This window comes from Pinus tabuliformis, chromosome 6 (genome assembly GCF_031772625.1).
Source record: "Pinus tabuliformis cultivar Carrire ecotype Pingquan chromosome 6, CPIR1, whole genome shotgun sequence".
Classification (NCBI taxonomy): Eukaryota; Viridiplantae; Streptophyta; class Pinopsida; order Pinales; family Pinaceae; genus Pinus; species Pinus tabuliformis.
Genome location: NC_142292.1, coordinates 306,007,493 through 306,015,953, shown reverse-complemented (window position 1 = coordinate 306,015,953; position 8,461 = coordinate 306,007,493).

The window sequence follows — 8,461 nt, the reverse complement described above, 5'->3', positions numbered from 1 at the left end:
CCGCAGAAAAGTAAAAACAAAAAGAGCATGGAAGGCAACTCTGTGGATGTACCAGGGTGTTCAAACACATTTTGAGTTGAATACATGTAAGAAGATGTGGGATGTCATCTTAAATATGATCCAAATGCAACTGTTAACAAAAAATTAATCTTCAGAGAGAAGCTATGAAACACAAGAAACAACAATGAATAAAGTGTTATCAATTACCTTACGAGGGTCAGACAAGTTAGAGATAAGTTAATTATTGTTGGAGAAAAAGTGGAAGACAAAGATCTCATGAGAACTGCGCTGAATGGGTTCTCAAAGAAATGGGATGTATTTGTCCAGGTGATTAATGGTTGACAATACCTTCCTAGATAGGATCGTCTTTGGAGTGATTTCACTGAGGAGGAACTTTGGAAGAGATATGTCAACGCTAGTAGCAACAATGGATAGAAAGGTGAGGATGACAAGAACATTGCTTTGATAGAAAGGGAGAACCCAATAATGTCTCAAGCAAAGGGTCTAACTCTAAGGGAGAGAAGAAAAAGATAAATTTTGTAAAATAAGGTGTTTCGGTTGTCATCATTAGGGACACTATGCTAGTCAATGTCCAAATAGAAAGAAGGGTGAAAAGAAGAAGAATCAACATACAAAAACTTCAACAGAAATTGAACAATTATCTACAAGAATTGAAGATAAGTTCACTCTCATTACAAGTCTATATAATTCGACCACCACAGGTGTCTGGTATATTGATAGTGGGTCATCATCTCACATGACAAGAGTTGGAGAGTATTTCTCCAACTATAAAGTAGAGGAGACAGGCTTCCATATACAAATGGGAAACAAGTGTACTCAAGTTGCGAGAGGGAGAATCACACTCCATAGGCAGTCAAGCAATAATATCGATATTACAAATGTGTTGGACGTGCTAGGTATGGGAATGAATCTAATTTCAGTTTCTCCTCTTCAAGATAAGGGGTGTGATGTATAATTTTGAAGATAGAAGGTGTATTTGAAATACCAGGATTGGAAGTTAGCAAAGGAGATTGGGGTAAGAAGCAACAAGTTGTACATGTTGCAATTTGATACTCCAAAAGCACTAGTTAGTAGTGGTAGTAGAAAATATATGGGAGAGTAATGGCATAGGAGGATGGGTCATATCCATCATGAAGCACTTAAATTGCTTAGAGAAACAATGACAAGTATTCCAGAGGTGAGTATAGAACATGATGATGTATGTAGAGGGTGCATACTTGGAATATTTTCAAAAGCAACATTTCCAAGGAGTGGCAATAGAACCAAGGGTGTGTTCAGTTTGATAGTTTCTGATATTTGTGGTCCATTCTCCACAAAGTCTCTCAGGGGTTATGAATATTTCATGACCTTCATTGATGATTTATCTAAGAAGACTTAGATCTACTTCTTGAAGACAATAGATGAAGTCTTCAAATCTTTCCAAGAGTTCAAGGATCTTGTGGGGAACTTTATAGGAAAGAAGATGAAGGTACTTCAAATAGAAAATGGGGGTGAGTATATAAAGAAATACTTCAATGATTTATGTACCAAGGAGGGGATTAATAGGGATTGGACAACTCCATACCACCCACAATAGAATGGGGTTCCAAAACACAAGAACATAGCCATAGTTGGAGAAACTAGGGCCATGCTCTATGATTAGGACAAACCTAGATATATTTGGGCATAAGCATGTGGCACAATAATTTACATTCATAAAATAGTCCCACAGAAGGTGTTTGGAAAGATGACACTTTAGGAGGAATTTATAGCGAACAAGCCAAAATTTGGTCATTTTTGGCAGTATCACTTATTGTCATGTTCCAACTAAGAAGCACACCAAGCTAGATTCAACTACAGCGAAGAGGTATTTGTTTGGTTACAAAAAAACATCCAAGGCATACGATATCTATGTTCTAAGAATTCAGAAGATCATCGTAAGATGGGATGTTAACCTTCAGGACGAGAAACCCTTCAAGAGATGTTGCGAATTTCCAATAGTTGATCAAATTCAACAAGCAAGAGCTTTAAATGTTGAACAACAATCTTAGGTGTAGGTCACAAGTACAAGTACAATGCCTAGTACAGGTATAGGTTGAGAAGAGAGTTCACAAAATAAGGATCAGGAGCATGATGAGGATCTTGATGCTCCACCCACTTCAATTGGTAAGAGGAACCGCGAGGTGCTTCAAACATTGAAAAATTCACAATAGTTTGTAGGAGATCCTAGATCGAGCACTAGGGATAGAAGACCACCAAAAGATATTAAGGTTACAAGGCATTGATGAGTTGACTAATTGATAGTGATCCTTCTAGCTATGAAGAGGTTGCACAACACTAGGAGTGACAAGATGTAATGGTGGAGGAGTACAACTCCATCATGCTAAACGATGTTTGGGAGGTGGTTCCTAGACTGTTGGATAGTCGTTGGTTCTCATTGGATCTACAAGATCAAGCACATTACAGATGGAAGCGTAGAAAAATTCAAATCCAGGTTTGTGGCCAAGGGTTTCTCTCAGAAAGAAGTAATATATTATGAGGAGATGTTTGCTCCTGTGGCCAGGTATACTTCCAATAGGTCCATGATATCACTTGTAGCACTTATGGTATGGTAGATTCGTTAGACGGATGTCAAGACAACATTCTTGAATGGATTTATAGAACGAGGTGTACATCGAAAAAATGGAGGGCTTTGAGATGCATGGGAGGGAAACACATGGACGCAGGTTAAAGAGACTGCTATATGAACTTGAACAAGCTAAAAAGCATGGTATGGTCATATTGGCAACTACTTATAGGGTATGGGGTTCGTGAAGAGTGAGGCAAATTCAAACCTCTATTATATTATGGTTGGAGGTTAAAAAATTGTTCTCATTTTTTATGTGATGTATTTTTTACTGGGTCACCAGGGCTCATAGAAGACTATAAGAGAGACTTAGCAACAAATTTTGAGATCAAATACCTAGGGTTGATGCACTATGTTCAAGGACTCGAGGTATGGTAGATTGATGGGGAAATCTTCCTTGGTCAAGGAAGATATACTTTGGAGATTGGTGAGCTCCAGTATTGCAGCAATGATGCTGCAACTCCGGGGACTCCCTTCTTTACTTTTATCAAACAGGTTGTTCGTAACAAACTTGGAAGCGACATTGCTATATGCACAAGTACTAGCTCCTACTGTAGGTTGTCACTTGATCAGCTGGCAAAAGTTCGCTAGGAGCTTAAGACAACTTCTACGAGTTCTTAGAAGAAGCTTTTAACAGTGATGGACGAAAACTAACTCCAGAGAGGCTAATCTACTTGCAGAAAGAAGATGAAAGCTGAAAGGAAATGCAAACCCTAGTTTTACCGACTAACCCTACTTGTGCAAGAAAAGAGATGAAAGCTACAGAAATGGATGCCATTGACTCTTGGAAAGGTAAAATGCATGTGACTAGGCTACTTATAAAAGAAAATATGAAAAAAACATCTTTTTGTATTTTTGAGTAATTTTGCAGAATTATTATGCATGTGCTTTAACTATTTTTTACTGTGCAGAGGTTGACTGGTGAAATGAAATGGAGTGGGCACTTGCAGGAGGTTAGGAAGGTGAGAAGAGGGTCTAAGGGGTCCCTAGAACCCTTCTAGAGAATTTCACAGTGATCAGATCTCAAAAACTACTCACGTGAACTTCTACAGGAAGTCTGTAGGGGTTCTACAGGAAGTTCTACAGGAACGGCCGAAAGAGGATTTTAGAGGGTTGATGGAGGAAAAACGGTGGGAAAGTGGAAATTAAAGATGGATAAGGATGGTAAGGGGTCTAGGACCTAGTAAATGAAGCTAAGGAGTGTTGAAGGTGGTTGGGTTTGTTCAAGGATGGAGGGAGCGATGTTGCACAAGAATGTAGAAATTAGGGCAAATTGGGAAAGTGTGGCAAATGAAGGGAAGAATCTTGACTGAGGGATTGGGCAGGTTGTATGATGGAGGAAGGGTAGGTAGGAATGTATTACAGGTGTTCTGCACATTACTTTCCAAAAACTAATTCGAACAAAGACTAAAAAACATAGATCTATCTACTTTGACCTAATCTACTCTTAAAGACCAGAAATATGATGAACAACAGTTTAGAAACAGAAAATCATGCAAGAGAGCTATGGAAACTAAGCAAGAATAGATCTAAACATGAAGACACAACTGATATCAACTTTTCCAATTCAAAATCTAACACTAGCAATTGCATTAGAAGGCAAAAACAATGTTTTCGTGGCAGCAAGTGTACCTTGGTCTCAATTCATGATCCTAAGGAGGGAGAAATGAGATCAAGGACTGCTTGGTGGCCTTTTTACGGATCTTTTCTATTACCAAACTGTCAAATCAACCTGAAGCATGAAAATCTATCTTAATCATCAAAAACTATCTAAGTAACAAAGCAAGATCTTAACCTAAATAACAGAAATTATTCTATGAATGCAAGGAAAAACACATAAAAGTACACAAAGGAGGTACTGGCACTTGGGTTGGGCACAACCCGAAGAGCTATAGCCTCCTAAGAAAGCTCAGAGATGATGCAAAGCAAAATTCATCTCCATTACTCAAAAAATAATAGTCATGTCACAAAATTGTTTACAGCAAGAGCTCAAAAATGAGTTGAAATACAGAGTTGCACTAAAGTGCGAAAAACAACTATTCAATAGCTAAAATACCAAGGCTTGAAGCCTTCCTACTTATGCAACACGAGGACTCCCAAAAATCCTCCTTAACTTTAGGAGCTTGGTTGTTCAAAACTACAGTTAATCAGCCACTTCACAAAACCTGCTCAGCTGCCCCTTGAAATCATCTTTGGTGGGTTGTTGAACTCCGAGCTGATGGTGGAGAACTCGAGGAAGGAGTCATTTAGTGCAGGAGACACCCCTCCTACAAATCCTCAACCTTGTTCCTTTGTATTTGGCTGTCAACTTTCTCATAAATGCTTGACCTTGGTCCAAAAGATGTCGAAAAATCTGCAATAAGCACGTATTAGACTTTGTGGTCAAGTGACTATTCTCATTCATTCAATTAACATAAATATATTCAAAAGCATGCATACAACTATGAAGAATGGTGGATTAATCGAGAATAATAAGCAAAATGAGCCCATAAAGTTACCCATTTTTGGGGCTCATCATCACTGTCTGCTGAACGTGTTGCTCATCCTCTGAGCAACTAATCCAGCTCATCATATTTGATTGCTTTGACTGCCTCTCTGACATCCTAGGCTTCCGAGGTGATGTCCTCTTCTCGGTCATGAAACCCTACCTTTCTCTCTACTTCCTCCCATTGCCTGTGTTCTTCTTCTTCTTTGACCCCTTCCAGCAGTCCTAAAAGTAATGGAGGACTAAACTTTAGGCCAATCCAGTTGGCCTTCAGATTTTGCATTGACTGTTTATAAAGTGGCACTCTTGCCAATGCCTCCCTCATTCTGGTTGGGGAGTGGTACTCTCTTATTTTCAGACTATGAGGTAATGTGTTCCATCTCCTTGTGCAAGCATGAATGCAATTATCACCAAACAGTGTTTCCATGTCCTCAAAGTGAGCAATGGCCTGAGCTTTCCTTGAAATGTAATCTGGGAGAACTTGAGGGTTGTTGGCAAGGTGTTGATGAGCATATACTAAAGCTGAGGGATCTTCTGGTTCTGCCCTGATCATGAGTGGCTCACTTAGCTCCCTAGCCATAATCTACCGAATTTCTACTGCCCTCTTTTCCTCATGGCTTAACCAAGAAGCCATGGCCATGAGTTGCACATCTCTCAATGCAGCATTGGGGTCCCATAGATTCATGTTTGGAAGTGCCAAGTTGTGTAAATAGAATTATGCTAACTTGGCCTTATCTTCAGCTGAGCTACTGTCTCACAAATACATAAACTAATTGTAATTCTGGAATGGAATGGTGCCCCTTTGGGCTAGTGTGTTAATTTGAAATTGCAACCATTGATATTTAAGATATAATGCATAGGACTTAGCAAGTTGCCTACATTGTAAGGCTTCTACTACCCAGCTGGCCATGCAGGCCATTTGGGCTTCTTTTTCTTCCACCTGTTGTTTTAAAACCTATATTTCTTCTGCTACCTGAGATTCTTTTTCCTGCAGCAGTTTTGTCAGCATCTCAACATCAGCTTGCAACTTTTCCTCTCTTTGTTGTTCCTCGGTTGTTTCCTTGTCTACTAGAGGTCCTTCTTGTTGTTGTTGTCCTCTCAAAATGGATGGCCTATCTTCCTTATGACCTCCCTGTAGCTGCAACTGCTTTTTCAGCAGCTCATTCTCCTCCTATAATTTGGCTCTTTGACTGCTTTCTATGTGCCTCACCATGGCCAGCTCTTTTCTTGATTTTTTTAGTTGTTCTTCCAGGTGGCCTATGTCCGCAACACCCTTGGATTTGGCAATCCTCATCCAAGTGTGAGTCCTAACCCGTTCTTGTTCCAATGCAAAGAAAAGTGGTACAACAAACTTCTGTGGGATGATCTTCTCACCTTCTAACAAGTTTTAATATGAGCCCAAGCTAGGTTGGGGGCTTGGTTCCAGTATCTCCTTGATCTTGTCTTCTCCTTGTGATTGTTTGGCTGCCTTCTCGTCCAATTTCTCAGTCTCTTTCAACTTAGCTAGAGTTTCCTATAGAGATGTTTCAACTTCCTATACAGTTGCCTTTGAGTCCATCATCCTAATTCTCTCTTTCCATGTCGAGGTTTTTGGGCTTCCTCTTTCATAGGTGATAGATATCTTAGAAGGAGACTCTTCCTTCGGTTTAGTGGTTGTGTCCTCAACGAAAATTGGTTCCTTTAATTGTGGCTGGGGTTTGCCCACTTTGATCCGTGTGCTTCTTCTGGCTTTAAAGTACATGGAGGTTTACCTCTTTCTTTTTCATTTTTGTTTTGTAGGTGTGCTTAATGCAGCAAGCACAGTCGCTGCCTCCCTTGCCAACGTCTCGGGGGATTTCTCTTCCTGTCGTTCTTTTCCTTCACTTCCTGTAGAAATCTCTGTGTCCACTATTTCTGTCTGTGTTACTAATATCTCTGGATCTGTCTTGACCTCCTCTTTCTGGGTGCCTGCTTTGGCTGTGGTAGCCTTCTTTTGGGCTTTCTCGGCCTTTTCCTTTCCAATATGTGTCCTCTTTTCCTTCGTTGTTCTTGTTGTTGTCCCTTTCTTTGTTTTAGGCTCAGCAATCTTTCCAAACTCTTATTTTTCTTTCTGTTCTTCCTCTATGTTTCCCTCTACTTGAATGTCCTGTGCTCCCTCATCCTTTTTCTTCTCAATTTCTTCAGTTTGTTCCCCCTCATCACTGCTAGATGGGGTGATGTTCTCAGCCAAAGTTCTAATGTCATCATTCCTGGACATATTTCTGAAGATTTCCCAAGATATGGGGACAGTGTAGGTGTGTAAAGCATCTTCCACCAACAGTTGGAAGAGCCCATGGTGGGCCAACTGATCTGGTATCCCTTCATTTAGCTTTGTACCACATTCAATTAAGGATTGAAGAAGGAAATATGGGATGCTCAGTTTCTTGGCTGGAGGCAAGTCCATCGCATACCTTAATTCATGTTGCAACCTAAAATGGTATCCATAAATGATGCTAAACCTCCCTTCACATGTGATATACTTCATTAGTTGATAACTAACTTCACTCCAGAGAGGAGGCAAGCTTTCCCTTCTAACCCCATTTTTGTCTTCTATAGAATGCTCCTCAGGCAGAAAAAATGTTTTCTTAGCAAACTTGTCCCAATGATCTCTCCTGTTTTCTCCAAGGGAGCCCCAATGGTAGACCAGTAATTCTACTGATGAGCTCAGGTGTAAGTTCTAGGTTCAAATACCTAAAACTAATTGTGGCATGTGTCTTCAAATGTGGTCTCTGGGACATCAGAAACTCTTCAGTTATCTCCTCATCATAACCCTAAATTCTATCAAAGAAGGATATCCAATTTGCCCTGGTGAAAAGGTCCACCACCTTGGGGTGCTCGTGCAACTTGCTAGAGTCTGGGGGTTCTTTCCTTACGAATCCTCCTGGCATGGTGTTGAGTGCTCTTTTTATGTTTCAACCAGAGAAGAAAATTCTCAGGTGGAAAAAATAGTCAATCCCTGAAACAGAGGATAGCTGAATTCGGTCTCTTCTAAACCCAAGAAGGAATGTCCCGAGTGCTTCTTTGCAATATCAAATGGAAATAATTCTCATGTTTTAGACTGCTGTCACTTTAAATTTGACTTAGTGGTTTTGAAAAGAAATAATTTTTTAACAGAACAGAGGATAAGGACACAGGTTCTTTTCTCAACACGTAGATAGATATGCACAGTCGTTTTTTTCACATACTCACACAGGCTAGCCTTTATTACTGCATGTCTCTTTCTTACAGGAGAATTTGAAAAAGGATGGGAGATTTCAAATGCAGAGAGAAAAAGAAACTGTGTAGACTCAGGGAAATATGCAGGCACACTTTCACTTTTTCAATGCACAGGT